General features: G+C 35.4%; 1 protein-coding gene across 1 annotated transcript in view; it reads right to left on the bottom strand.

Annotated features, from left to right (window-relative positions):
* Positions 1–13,774, bottom strand: part of LOC111056335 (proto-oncogene tyrosine-protein kinase ROS) — a 163,642-nt gene that overhangs the window by 138,313 nt on the left and 11,555 nt on the right.

Here is a 13,774-nt window from a genome sequence, read left to right as displayed (position 1 = left end):
GAAGTATTGCGACATGATCAGACATGTTTAGTCATAATACTTCACATAGTTGCTTATGAAGACATGTCTAATTGTAATGACTAATCAGTGTGAGTTGCGACATAAGCATCAATGTGAAGTATTGTGACATGATCAGACACGTTTAGTCACAATACTTCCACACAGTTTCTTATGAAGACATGTCTAATTGCAATGATCAATCAGTGTGAGTTGCGTCATAAGCAACAATGTGAAGTATTGTGACATGATCAGACATGTTTAGTCACAATACTTCATATAGTTGCTTATGAAGATATGTCTAATTGCAATGACTTATCAGTGTGAGTTGTGTCATAAGTAACAATGTGAAGTATTGTGTCTGATCATGTCTTGTCTTGTCTTGACTAACTGGAGTGTGCTCAGCCTTATGCTTCATAATTCATCCATTGAAACTCAAAATTCTACAGTTTCTTCAAAGTTTGAACTTTGTGATTCATTTTAGAAGTATTTTCAAATTAAAAAATGTTTTTTGCTTGTATTGGATAGTAAATTGGAATGTGTAATTCAAAAACTTGTAAGATACACATAGCCTCAAATTCTCTGATCATTCTTTGTGATTCATAATAGAAGTATTTTCAAATAAAAAAATATTTTCTTTGTATTCGATAGTAAATAGGAATGTGTAACTGAAAAATGTGAAAGATACACATAACCTAACTGCATTTGGACTCTAGTAATTGCCATCAATAAATTCATCAGCTGACTAAATGATAAATCACAACAATGTTTTTCCTTATGCACTTTCAATCTTATTTTCATATCCTGATAAAGGACAAAGGAGTGAGTCAATTTTGTTGTCTAACGAACTTGACCTGTAAAAGGGTTCGAAGAATACGTGTTGAAAATGTGAAGCTAATTGATTAATTCTTCAACTGGTTATTGATTATTCAACTCTTTCTAAAGTTATTCTAGAACATACAAACAGACGAACAACGACTTTGGCCTTCAGTAAGTCAAAAGTAAGAACTCGCTGATGCTCGTTCAACAAGGCTGAACAATTAGGCCTAATATTACATCAAATATACCGGTATCAATAGTTTGAATCTATAGAAAGCAAGGAAGAGAATCGGCCACTCTGTTCTCCCATATCTTCCTCCACTGCCATTTTAACGTGGATCTGATCATAGAGACCTCTTCTATTCTGTGATTTCCGAAATTGTTTATTTTAGCAGTACCCGTTGAAGATGTAGAACAGGAGCTGCTAGCTGCTACCCATTAGCAGATTAACAGTTTTTGTAATATATCTGCAGAGTATCTGTCAGATTGACGCCCTCCCTCTAGAGCGGTTGTGTCTTGTGTCATATATTTTAGAAGAGGGGCGTCTAGTCTGGTGACGTATGTTACGTGTGTGGTAGGATGACTACCTACTTGTAGTCTAGAGTGACTTTTTGCAGTCAAATTCAAGATGAAAGAAACTTTTCTGAGAGCGTGAATTGACGGGTTGTCTATCCTTTCTGCACGAGTTCACAGTTCAAGACAATCTGTATTTTCTATCAATTTTTACATAAATTGAATTACTTGAAGTCTAGAGTGACTTTTTACAGTCAAAAGTGACTTATTTCAGAGGTGACTATTTTCTGAGAGTGTGAATTGACAGGTTGTCCATTTTTTCTGCACGAGTTCACAGTAGTAGTTCAAGACAATCTGTATTTTTTATACATTTTTACATAAATTGAATTACTTGTAGTCTAGAGTGACTTTTTACAGTCAAAAGTGACTTATTTCAGAGGTGACTATTTTCTGAGAGTGTGAATTGACAGGTTGTCCATTTTTTCTGCACGAGTTCACAGTAGTAGTTCAAGACAATCTGTATTTTCTATACATTTTAACATAAATTTAATTACTTGTAGTCTAGAGTGACTTTTTACAGTCAAAAGTGACTTATTCCAGAGGTGACTATTTTCGGAGAGTGTGAATTGACAGGTTGTCCATTCTTTCTGCACGAGTTCACAGTAGTAGTTCAAGACAATCTGTATGTTTTATACATTTTTACATAAATTGAATTACTTGTAGTCTAGAGTGACTTTTTACAGTCAAACGTGACTTATTTCAGAGGTGACTATTTTTTGAGAGTGTGAATTGACAGGTTCTCTATTCTTTTTGCACAAGTAGTTCGTGACAGTCTTGATTTTTTAACAATTTTTACATACTTTGATGATAATCTTCCTTGTTGAGAGTGTAACCCACATGAGCCTAGGCTTGTGCGTAGGCTACGGGAGGGATTATATGACTAGCATCTAATGAATTAATTGATTGATCGCCTTTATTAAGGGCGGAGTTAGGACTCCAGGTCCTCTCTGCAACTCAACTCTTAAGAACTGTAGATTTTTGTGATTGTGGATTTGTAGATTTTTGCTGAGGATGATGCCTAAATGAGCTATAAGCTCAATGTGGGTAATGAGACGGTTGATGATGAGAGATGAGTGGACCTACAGTTTTAGGTGGGTTCCGAACCACTGGAAGCAATTTTTTAAACTTATAGAAATTGTATTTGAAGGTCACCCTTACGAAGAGAGTATGGAGCTTCTTATCGATAGCTTATCAGTGCAACCACGAAACCAAATTGCTTCCCAAGATTTAGATGGATTTTGAAGCACCGAAAAATGGTTTTTAACTGCTTCAAGCCCTTTATAACGATGCTGTCGATAACATGGGTAAGTAAGCTCCCATGTAAAAATTCGAGATATGAGTCTCATAATAAGTCTATGAAAAGTCCATATAAACTCCTCAAAAAATCATCAATCTATTGAGAAAAACCACGAAAATAGTTATTTTCAACCTTCTGTTCTGCAGCTAATTTGAATTGATGAACGCGAGATTGGTTTTTAATTATCAATACTAAAATTTTTTAGTAAGTTTGATTTTTCAACTTATTATAGAATACGGTTACAAACGAGGAGAAAAATTAAAAAAGTTTGGTTTCTTGAAAAAATGATTTAGACACTTGATAAATTTAGTTAACTTGTTAACTGAATTTAAATGTACAAAACGTGGGCTACTATAATATTATAGTATGTAGGAATAGATTGTTCTTCAGTGACATTATTATATTCTCAACTATATAGCGAAAGCTTTCATTTCAATTATTGCATTAATAGTAGCGACTAAAACAGTAAACTAATTGACAAATGTAATGTAGCTCAACTAATATATTGTAGTTTAATAGCTCAGATGTATTGAATAAGCTTGATGGAAATAAAACAATCTAGGAAATGTGTTATCTGTTCTCGTAATTAATAACTTGAAAGTTTCATCACCAAACTAAATATTCTGATATTCATGAGAACTCGCACAGTAGGCTATTCATTTCAAATCAATCAAACAATTTGACAGCCCAGTTTTTAAATCGTGTGTAGCAGGCCTATTACGTGTAATATAGGCGTTTCAAAGTCATTATTTTATTATGAATGCCCGGCGCTAGCCGCTTGATTTATTTCAAATTCCTACCAATTTCTGTCAACCTTATCAGTTGGCTGACAAAATTCGTCGGTGGAATTGGAGCATGGCATTCGAAAAACAGTTATTACTTCTATCACTAGAGTGGGATTCACACAAAACTTACAGCATTAGTTGAAAAGGAAACGGTGATGTTATTTACAAGGAATGCTGACTGTTTGAAATAAGTTTCACTATAGGAATTCGTTGCGTGTAGCCTTAAAGCAGTGCTGCTTTTGTACTTGGGTTATACACGTTTAGTTGATTGAAATTGGGTTCTGTCTGTAAATGAATTAGTTTTCAAGTTCTTGGTTGAAATTGGGATCTATATGTGAATGGAATTATTTTCTTGGTTCATTTTCATTCAGATAAATAGATTTTGATATTGACCGGAAAACTTGAGATTTTATTCCTTGTCATGAAACTATGTCAATTTGATAATGATCAACCTGTTGAATGTCCTCAAAATTTTAGATATTGGTGCACATAATATAGTAGAAGCCTTCCAAACATTTCCTCCTCTAAACACGGATTTTGTTACATACAAAAAGAGAAGGTATTTTCAGGGAACTGTATCGCAAAATGTACACTTCATGGAAATGAAATAAATTTGGATTGTCCATATCTATGGAATGGTTGGAATCACCAATGATTTATTGATCATTAACTTTCATCAATTGAGTAAAAATCTCAAGTCCTGATTTTTGTTAGAAAAATCTGGTGTGGTACACTCACACAACTTTCCTTGCTCATATTTGAAACTACGATCAAACTTCTGTATATGTGTATATATAATTATTGTTTTCAGAGTACTTTTTCCTTAGTGTAAATTGTGAAATTCTATTATTTTTTTAGTCGTAATTTTTTTAAAGTCGTCAAAACAGCTGTTCTACAGACGAAATATCTCGACTATGTGTTCTTTTTATGAACTGCGCTACCTACCTACCTCATGCACGAGAAGGAGGTTACTAAGTACATTTCTCAATGATGGGGTGGACCCCCCATTAGTTTCCCAGAGAGGAGAATCATGCCAGTTGATAGAGCTGATAAAAAGCTATCCATTTAATAAATTTGAAGAAAATCGTTAGAGCCGTTTTCGAGAAAACCGTGGAAAACATGGTTTTTTAGTGATTATCCGCCATTTTTCTCAAAAATATTACGGAGCTCCTGCAATTTTCCCAGAAATGAGACTCATGTCAGTTGATAGGGCTTATAAATAGCTATCCATGGTATAAATTTGAAGAAAATCGTTAGAGCCGTTTTCGAGAAAACCGTGAAAAACATGGTTTTTTAGTGATTATCCGCCATTTTTCTCAAAAATATTACGGAGCTCCTGCAATTTTCCCAGAAATAAGACTCAGGTCAGTTGATAGGGCTTATAAATAGCTATCCATGGTATAAATTTGAAGAAAATCGTTAGATCCGTTTTCGAGAAAACCGTGAAAAACATGGTTTTTTAGTAATTATCCGCCATTTTTTCCGCCATTTTGGACTGAATTTTATTGAATTTCTTTTTGTCGGATCCTCTTCGTATAAGGACCTTAAGTTTAAAATTTCAAGTCAATCGGTCAATTAGGAATTGAGATATCGTGTTCACAGACATACACACACACACACACATACACACACACACACACATACACACACACACACACATACACACACACACACATACACACTCACATACACACACACACAGACCAATACCCAAAAACCATGTTTTTGGACTCAGGGGACCTTGAAACGTATAGAAAACTTGAAATAAGGGTACCTTAATTTTTTTTGGAAAGCAATACTTTCCTTACTTATGGTAATAGGGCAAGGAAAGTAAAAACGGAAATCTGGAGGGAAGTATCTTTCCTTGCCCGTTTCAAGCTGATGTCATTCATTCTAACAGGATACACATTTTTTCATACAATAATTATTATATGGTGACGGAAACCTTACATTAGTAAACTCGTAGCACGTAGATTCATTCATAGTTTTTTCGAAAAGTATGAATGAAAAACCGGGTGCTATGCTAAAGTGACATCCACAGTACGGTCAGCATTCCTCATTCATAACATTAATGCTTTCCATTCAAACAATGCTGACAGTTTCTAAGTGAATCGTACTTTAGGTGTATCGGTGGGGCTGTAATGACAGGTTGGACATTATACACTTTTTGTGTTTTGTTGTTGTTGTTGTTGTTGTTGTTGTTGTTGTTGTTGTGTTGTTGTTGTTGTTGTTGTTGTTGTTGTTGTTGAAGTTCCGGTGTAGAAGTGGAACAATGTGACCAATCAGAGGAAGAGGGAAGTATGCGGGATGTACACAGGATGAGCACAGTGTGGTGAGATTCATGTGGAACTGTCAGGGTTCTTTTTAAATGATACCAATGCTTCCTGTACAACTAGAGCTGACAGTGGATTCAAGTTTAGAGAGGAAATGCCTGAGTAATTTGGAGATCGGTTTTATCCGACGATCGGTTTGAAGCTAAATTGATGGAATGTGTGTTTTTAAAATGTAGCCTCTAATTTTTAGTAGAATGTAGAAGCTATATTTATGTCTTCATCCAATTATTGAATAAATAACGATGATTGAAGCCAATTGCAAAGGGATTTGCTTTCAATCAGAAGATGATTTTTGAAGTCTATCGATTAAATTTGTGTTTTATTAAAATGTACGGTAGTAAACGAAATACGATAATACATGATCTATATTGTAACAATTCAAACTCTGAAACAACTTCCTCCCATAGAGCCTCATCCAGTGGTTGTTCTATCATCGACCTCCATCAACACTCTCGTGTTTCGGATGGACACGTTAAGTCGTCGGTACCGGCTGCCTAAAAAGCAGTCGTAAGGTCATGTTAGAGGCCCTGAAATTGATCAGTTGCGAACTGAAAACTCTGACACCAGACCTGAGCCAGCCAGGTCACACGATATTATTATTTTTATAACCACTTTATACATGAAATAAGTGTTCACAAAAAATGTGTCTTTTTTATTGAGAATCTCCTCACTGTGCTTAATTGAATTCCTTGACATTCAAAATTTTTAAACAAAAAGCACCATCTAATCTTGAATTATGTTACAAAGTTTCAACCCTTTTTACATTAATCAGTGGTTTACTTTCTGAAAGAATTTGGTTGAATCACAAGGATGAGTTTACAATGATTTCTATACAATTTACTATGCATGATGCTTGTAAACATGTATCTAAGATTCATAATGATGGAATTTCACATATTAATGTGTATTGACAAAATTTACGACTTAAGGTGCGTCTACCTTAACGATGCGGATAGGTATGCGCACTCCAATTGAAAACAATTCATCAAATCTAATCGTCTGATCCGTCCAATGCGTGCCGTCCGTCCGATGACGATCTGTGTGCGTCTACCTCAATCTGTCCATTTATCTAATTCTTCAACGATTTTCTTGCTGTCCTCTCGTGTGAAACACGGAACTGATTTTCAGATTAGCTTCGCTCTTTATTTTTACAAGAGCTTAACTAGCTGCTATTATTCGATTCCATACTATCTTTGTTCGACAACTACGCTCATTTTCTGTGTCTTGAAAACATCGTGAAGAATTTCAATTCTCTACACTTTAATTTGGTACACGACCATGGTTTCGAAACCATGGTCGTGTACCAAATTAAAGTGTAGAAAACTGACAACATCTATGTGTTTTTATTTCAATATTTAAATTGTTTCATATAAGAATACATAAAAGTGGAAATCATTCCTATTACTTCAATAATACTATTATTAATAATAGTAATAATTGTTATTATTGATTGCAGTTATTTTTATGGATTACTAGCCGTCAGGCTCGCTTCGCTCGCCATATCCGTCTAGCCAGGAGCTCCGCCCCCTGGACCCCCGACTGGAAATGACAAAAATGAGATCAACGGGCTCGCCCCGCTCGCCTGCATGTAGACCTCAGCGGAATCTCTGTACCGAATTCTGCACCCCTGACTGGATTGTCCAAAAATGAGATCAGCGGGCTCGCTTCGCTCGCCTGCATGTAGACCTCAGCGGAATCTCTGTACCGAATTCTGCACCCCTGACTGGATTGTCCAAAAATGAGATCAGCGGGCTCGCTTCGCTCGCCTGCATGTAGACCTCAGAGGAACCTCTTTACCGAATTTGAACGTATTATGTCAATTTGATCTCGAAAAACACCTGTTACTATACCGGTGTATCTTTGGCGAACAAAATTCTTCCACCTCAGCTAAACCTGTGTTCTGAATTTTTTTAAAATATATTTCCATCAATTATTGAAAAAGGTGAGGAAACGCAGAAAAGCTGAGAAAACGCTAATTTCGGCTAACTGGATAAATTGGTATTTAGGAGGTCCTGGATAAATGCATTTCAATCTTCAACTTGGTGCCAACCTAACAAAGTCAACTCAACTCAATGCCAACCTGCCAAATTTTTTATTTAGTTACCAGAACAACTGTTTCGAAGAGGTACTCTCTCTATAGTTCTATATCAACATATGGTATGGACATTTCAATTATAATTTTAAGATATTGGAATAAGAAGAATATACATGCTAGAAGAACTTTAAACCCTTAAAAACCACCCTTAGAGTTAAAATATCGCAAAAAGATTTCTTAGTGCGCCTCTAAAGGGCCAACTGAACATACCTACCAAATTTGAACGCTTTTGGTCCGAAAGATTTTTAGTTCTGCGAGTGAGTGAGTGAGTGAGTGAGTGCCATTTCGCTTTTATATAAATAGATATACACAGGGTATAGGAACGCTACAAATATTTAAATTGTTTCATATAAGAATACAATCATAATGGTGGAAATCATTCCTATTACTTCAATAATACTATCATTAATAATAGTAATAATTGCTATTATTGATTGCAGTTATTTTTATGGATTATATCATATTAGTATAATACGGTATGTATTATTATAATTAATGATCGGATGGTGTTGAACGAGAGAAGTAGATCGATTTACTAATCGGAAGTGACTCTTGGAATCTGTTGGAACTTACGAAGTTCTCACCCATTAGATCTGTGAACCCTAATCGAAGCCTGAAAATTGACGAGTCACTCTTTCAGTCACCCAGTGCAACGGAATTACACCCAGTTGCCTTTCTCATCGCGTTGGCTTCCCTCTAACTGACACGTCTAGTGGGACAAAACCCACCTATATCCCCGATCCTCATCATCATCATCATCTACATCACCATCATCATCAACATCATCATCATCATCATCGTAGAATCCGGTGACCTTAATCTATAGAAGTCGTCGACAACCTAACCTATAATAATCGGCGCGCTTCAAGATTGTACATGATTTACGAAAAACGTCCTGGAAACAAAACGGTTTCAATAGAAAAAATCTGACGACAGAAAAAATAGGAAACAAATTATTTCTGTCGGTGACTTTTGTTGGCAACAGGTAGTGACCCTAACTTCCCCCCCACCATTTCTCCACCCCTTCATCGCCCCTCACCACACCCCTTTACCTATCACGTGTGCAGTAGAGGAAACGATAATTTGAATAATAATTGTCGTTTTCCTAGTTTCAACTGTCGCACCCCTTATTAAAGTCGGTCACGCTTTGATGTTCACCCTAGGTTGTTGTCCCGTTTCCGGAAATTTTTAACCGGGGTTAAATCCTGATTGGAGATCAAAAGTTGGGAGGGTGTGTTGGGGATGTGATTAGTGTTTGTTGGTTGGGTGCTGTAATTGTTGGTTAATTGTCAAAGTTGATGAACTATTAGTTAATGTATAATATTTGGACAATTTGAAAATAAATTGGGAAATTGAAGAAGTTCTGGGCAATAAACTTTTTTTCTTTCCCGATCGTTGTATTGTTTTTGCTAACCTAATAAGTAAAATAATAGTTCAAAGTTGATGAATAAACCTCAGTGAATAGTAAATGGTACTTAATATAATCTTAATACAATAATGGCAGGTAGATTAATTTCAATTTTAAGAATGAAAGTATGTAGTGTTGAATTCATCCTATGAATAATATCAAATCGTGTTGAGTACGGTATAACAACAGAGTAGAGTAAAGGTGAGAATAATATTAGCTAAGTATTTTTAAATAACCTGAAGAAAAATTATTCATAAATCTCAATCCATGAGGCTTGAAGTGAGGTCCACGGCAGTGGAGAAAGAAATGAGAATATTGAATGAAAAATTCTAAGGAATTGTCAAAAAACCACAGATTTATTTCAATAAGCTATATAGAAGGCAGTGGCAAGGCAGAGTCTGGGTAAAGATATTCTCCTTTCACTTTTTGTGTAGTTGAGAAGTTGATATTGTGGTAATTATTCATTGAATGAAAAATACTAAAAAATTGTCAAAAACTCACAAATTTATTCTGTATAGCTGATACCGGTATATCTGATGTAGTATTAACTGTTCAATCTCGCTTTAAATACACTAATAGTTCTGTGAACAGTACACCTCACGCAGTATTCTCATCCACAAGTACCTGATTGAAACTATAGACCTTATGGAAATACAGCAATAGACTGGCTTCTCCACACATCTGTGTAATCACTTGTCAGCTGATTTATGATGAATAATTCTATAGACTGATTTTTACTCTAATATTGGCGTATGAAGGAGACTCCTTTTCCTTTCATATTATCCTTGAAATGCAAAATTTCCAAAAACCTTGTATATACGTCGACGTGCAATTAAAAAAGGAATATACCTGTCAAATTTCATGAAAATCTATTACCGCGTTTCGCCGTGAATGCGCAACATATAAACATATAAACATTCAAACATTTAAACATTAAAAGAAATGCCAAACCATCGACTTGAATCTTAGACCTCACTTCGCTCGGTCAACAATCATATTTTAATCGTCATGAAAATTTATTCTCCAATGATTAAATAATAAATTTCCATAATTGTCATTGAATATTTTGTTATCATCTCTATTTCTGCATTGTTAAAGCACGATCTGGAAGCATTGCAGAGCTAGAAAAGGCTATCGCTGTCTGCTTTGTCGAATGATAGACAAGGATAGCAACATCAGAGTTAATAAAATATAGCCATTATAAAGTTGACCTCACTATAGTTTGTTGGTCTTAATTCAACTACATAATTATCTATTTATCAATCCATGCCAAAAATAATCAAGTTGAACCCTATAGGTATTCATGGTATTCACCATTTTCATTCATCCTCTGTTTCTTCTCATTTACAAATCCCATTCCACCACTTAGGGCCGTTTTCACAGTCAAAGATTAAACTCGATTTAATCAGCTGGTGGCTTAAACTCAAAATGAAACACATTATAACAAACTAAACTTGATACGGATATAATCCAGTTTAAAATGAAATTTAGTTTAAACTGTCTCTGTGCAAACGGCCCTTATTCCTCTAGTTCTTCTCCAATCTTATATTCTTCTTATACGACCTCTTCTTGTTTCCCTACTACTTATTCTTGTTTTTATTCTCATCTCTTTCATTTTTTCCACTTCTTCCTTTCTTCATCTCATTCCTTTCCTCATCTAAATAATGATAATCCAGCTGATTACTGTCACAGAACCCCGACTAAGTTCACATATCAGACTTCTGACGTGTCATCATTCATTGAGTGACACGAGCATTAAGCTAAGCATGCTTATTTCCTAGATTAGGATACCACAGTATCCTTCCTACTCATCAGCTAGGAGGAGTATAGCTCTGTAATGAGGAGAGGCAAAGAGAGATAGAAAGAGAGAGAGGGAGTGAGTGAGGGAATGGAAGAGATAGACTGTGAGAAAGGTTTAAAGCTAAAAATTACCAACTTCATAGATGTGTCACCCAACTCAGCATACCAGCTAATTGAACCGCGTCAGCCTGTTTTTGGACTTGCAGCTTCCCGGTCCCGCAAAGGTCATTTCCTATTTTCAAAACTAGTCAACACCTCCTCCGTCCCATCACCACAATTGGGGGGTAAACCCCCCCCCCACCAACCTAAAGGCGTTGCTCTATGGAAAGGATATGAGACCTCTATGGAAAGGATGAGACAAATATTTTTACGCCAGGAAGGAGCATGTAGAGTGTACTGTGTCACCCTTTCTCTCTCTCTCCTCTCACACACTCTTTCTCTCTCTCTTTTATCATCTATCTATATATGTTTCTTTCTCTCTCTCTATTCCATATTACTCTTTGTATATATATTTCTCACTCATTCTCTCTCTCTCCCTGGTGTGGTATCATCCAAATTAACAAGTTTTTGTCAGCTTTCTCAACTACTCGATGAGACCCAAAGTTGATTAGCGCTCTTTTTATTGCGTCCGGTCCATCCTCCACTTCACGTCCTGTCGTATTTTTGTCGGTGTGTTCCTGCGACTGCGACTCTGGTCCTTGGCTGCTTTAATCCTTTTTGACGCAAAGCAGAGAGAGATCGGTTCCGTTTCTCATTTCTCAGATGTCCAGTGTCTCCGGAGTAATTCAGGTTTTATGCACACACAAAGAGTGGAATTGTTCGAATTGGTGTTTGTTAGTTGTGTAGATGGAAAAATATTTCGTTCGTACTTCCCCTGAAATCTTCCATTTCCTGTTGCTTTTAAGATCTACCGAATTTGGGAATCGGCCAATGGTTTTATTGTACTTTAATTTGGCTGCTATGTTCTTCTTCTCTCTTTTCTCCTTCTTGTTTTTCTTTCTTCTCTTTCTTGTTCCTTTTGTTGTTAATTTAATAGAAACACAAATATGTTGTCAAATTCTACACTGTTATTTTATTTAGTACACGACCAAGGTTTCGTGACCACACCGGTCACATTTTCGTGTACTAAATAAAACAACAGTGTAGAGTTGTTGTTTTTCTTCTTCTTTTTTCTGGAATCTTCCAGCCCCTTCTTCTTTTTCTTCCTCCAATATTTCAGTTCGTTTCTAAATTAACTCTACTCAAATAGTTAACATTACAATAGGTGACTTACTTTTTAAATAATTCATCATGAGATCATACAGTTGCTGTGATACGAGTATTATCCAGAATTCGTGGCCCTCGACTTCATAAGTATTCACAATAGATAATAATTATAATCATATTCAGAATTCAGGATATGAATGAAAATTAATCATGATATTAGATTGTTGTTGATTATTTTGGAGGTTGATTAATTCAACGTGATTTCGAAAAATTAACAAACCCCAGCCACATGAGCTACAACTTAAAGATATTCAGTCAATTTTCATTTTTTAAGACAACATTGGTTCTTTCTCGATTGTTTACTCAACTAAATACACATTTTCGAAGAGTATATGCAACGCCCAAAACAATCGTCATTGTTATATACAGCGTAGTTCAAATCAAACTCATCGAAGGAATTACAGTCGAACCTCTGTATATCGAAGTCGATTATCCCGAGAAAAATTCACCGCTGAAAGGTATTCGTTATTGAGAGGTTTTCTGTCAAGAAAACTGCCACGATCTTATGGATCTTGTAATATGGTATCACGGCGGTAAATAAATGAATATGGTACATAAAACATATCATCGCGAACGTAGGTAGGGTACCTATTAGGCCAATATTAATATGAAAATTTGAAAATTCATGCTGTTAAAAATTAAAAAAAAACTTGTTTTTGAATATTTATAGAATGTAATATGTAAGTAAACTCACCAATTTATTTCTAGAAAGCTTGATTTGTACTATCAGAAGAGTTTAATCAAAGTAACATACTCAGTAAGAATATTTTTCAACTTCCTACACCAAAGATTTTTTAGTAGTTTTTACACTACTACTGTATTAGATTGCACGAAAAATACGGTAATTTTGTCAATAGCTTCACTATAAATACTATAATAACTCAACTTCCCTATTTTTTAATGTTTTATTTGAAAAAGTGAGTAATTTTCGGTTGAATTTTTCATTTGAATAAAAAATCATGTTCAATAAACAACTCACATCTATTCAAACAGTCGAACAAAAAAAGGCTGGTACACTATTTTTCAGATTTAATCCTTGCCTGATAATTTTGAAAGCTTCTAGAACTTCTTGATCTGAAGGATTCTTCTCCTCAAGTTCGTCACAACATCATCATCTTAGTCAGTTCAAAGAATTGAAATGTGTGACAAAAGCAAGATTTAGTAAGTCCAGTCGTTCACCAGCCTGGTCTACAAATGACAAGTTCTTGAAATCCAATTCAGAGTAACTTGCATTCAATTTCCGACTTGTCTTTCAACCTCTTTTGACTGTCCACCACCCATCTTCTTCCTACCTGAATTGCCATTATTTTCTATTGACCTTTCTGCTGAAACCAAACAATTCCTTGAAAATGATCGTCTGCTTCCTATACACACTACATTTTGTATGTTGAAGTCGAGATT

This window comes from Nilaparvata lugens, chromosome 7, assembly GCF_014356525.2.
Source record: "Nilaparvata lugens isolate BPH chromosome 7, ASM1435652v1, whole genome shotgun sequence".
Lineage (NCBI taxonomy): Eukaryota > Metazoa > Arthropoda > Insecta > Hemiptera > Delphacidae > Nilaparvata > Nilaparvata lugens.
This window is presented reverse-complemented; position numbering and strand designations above follow the sequence as displayed.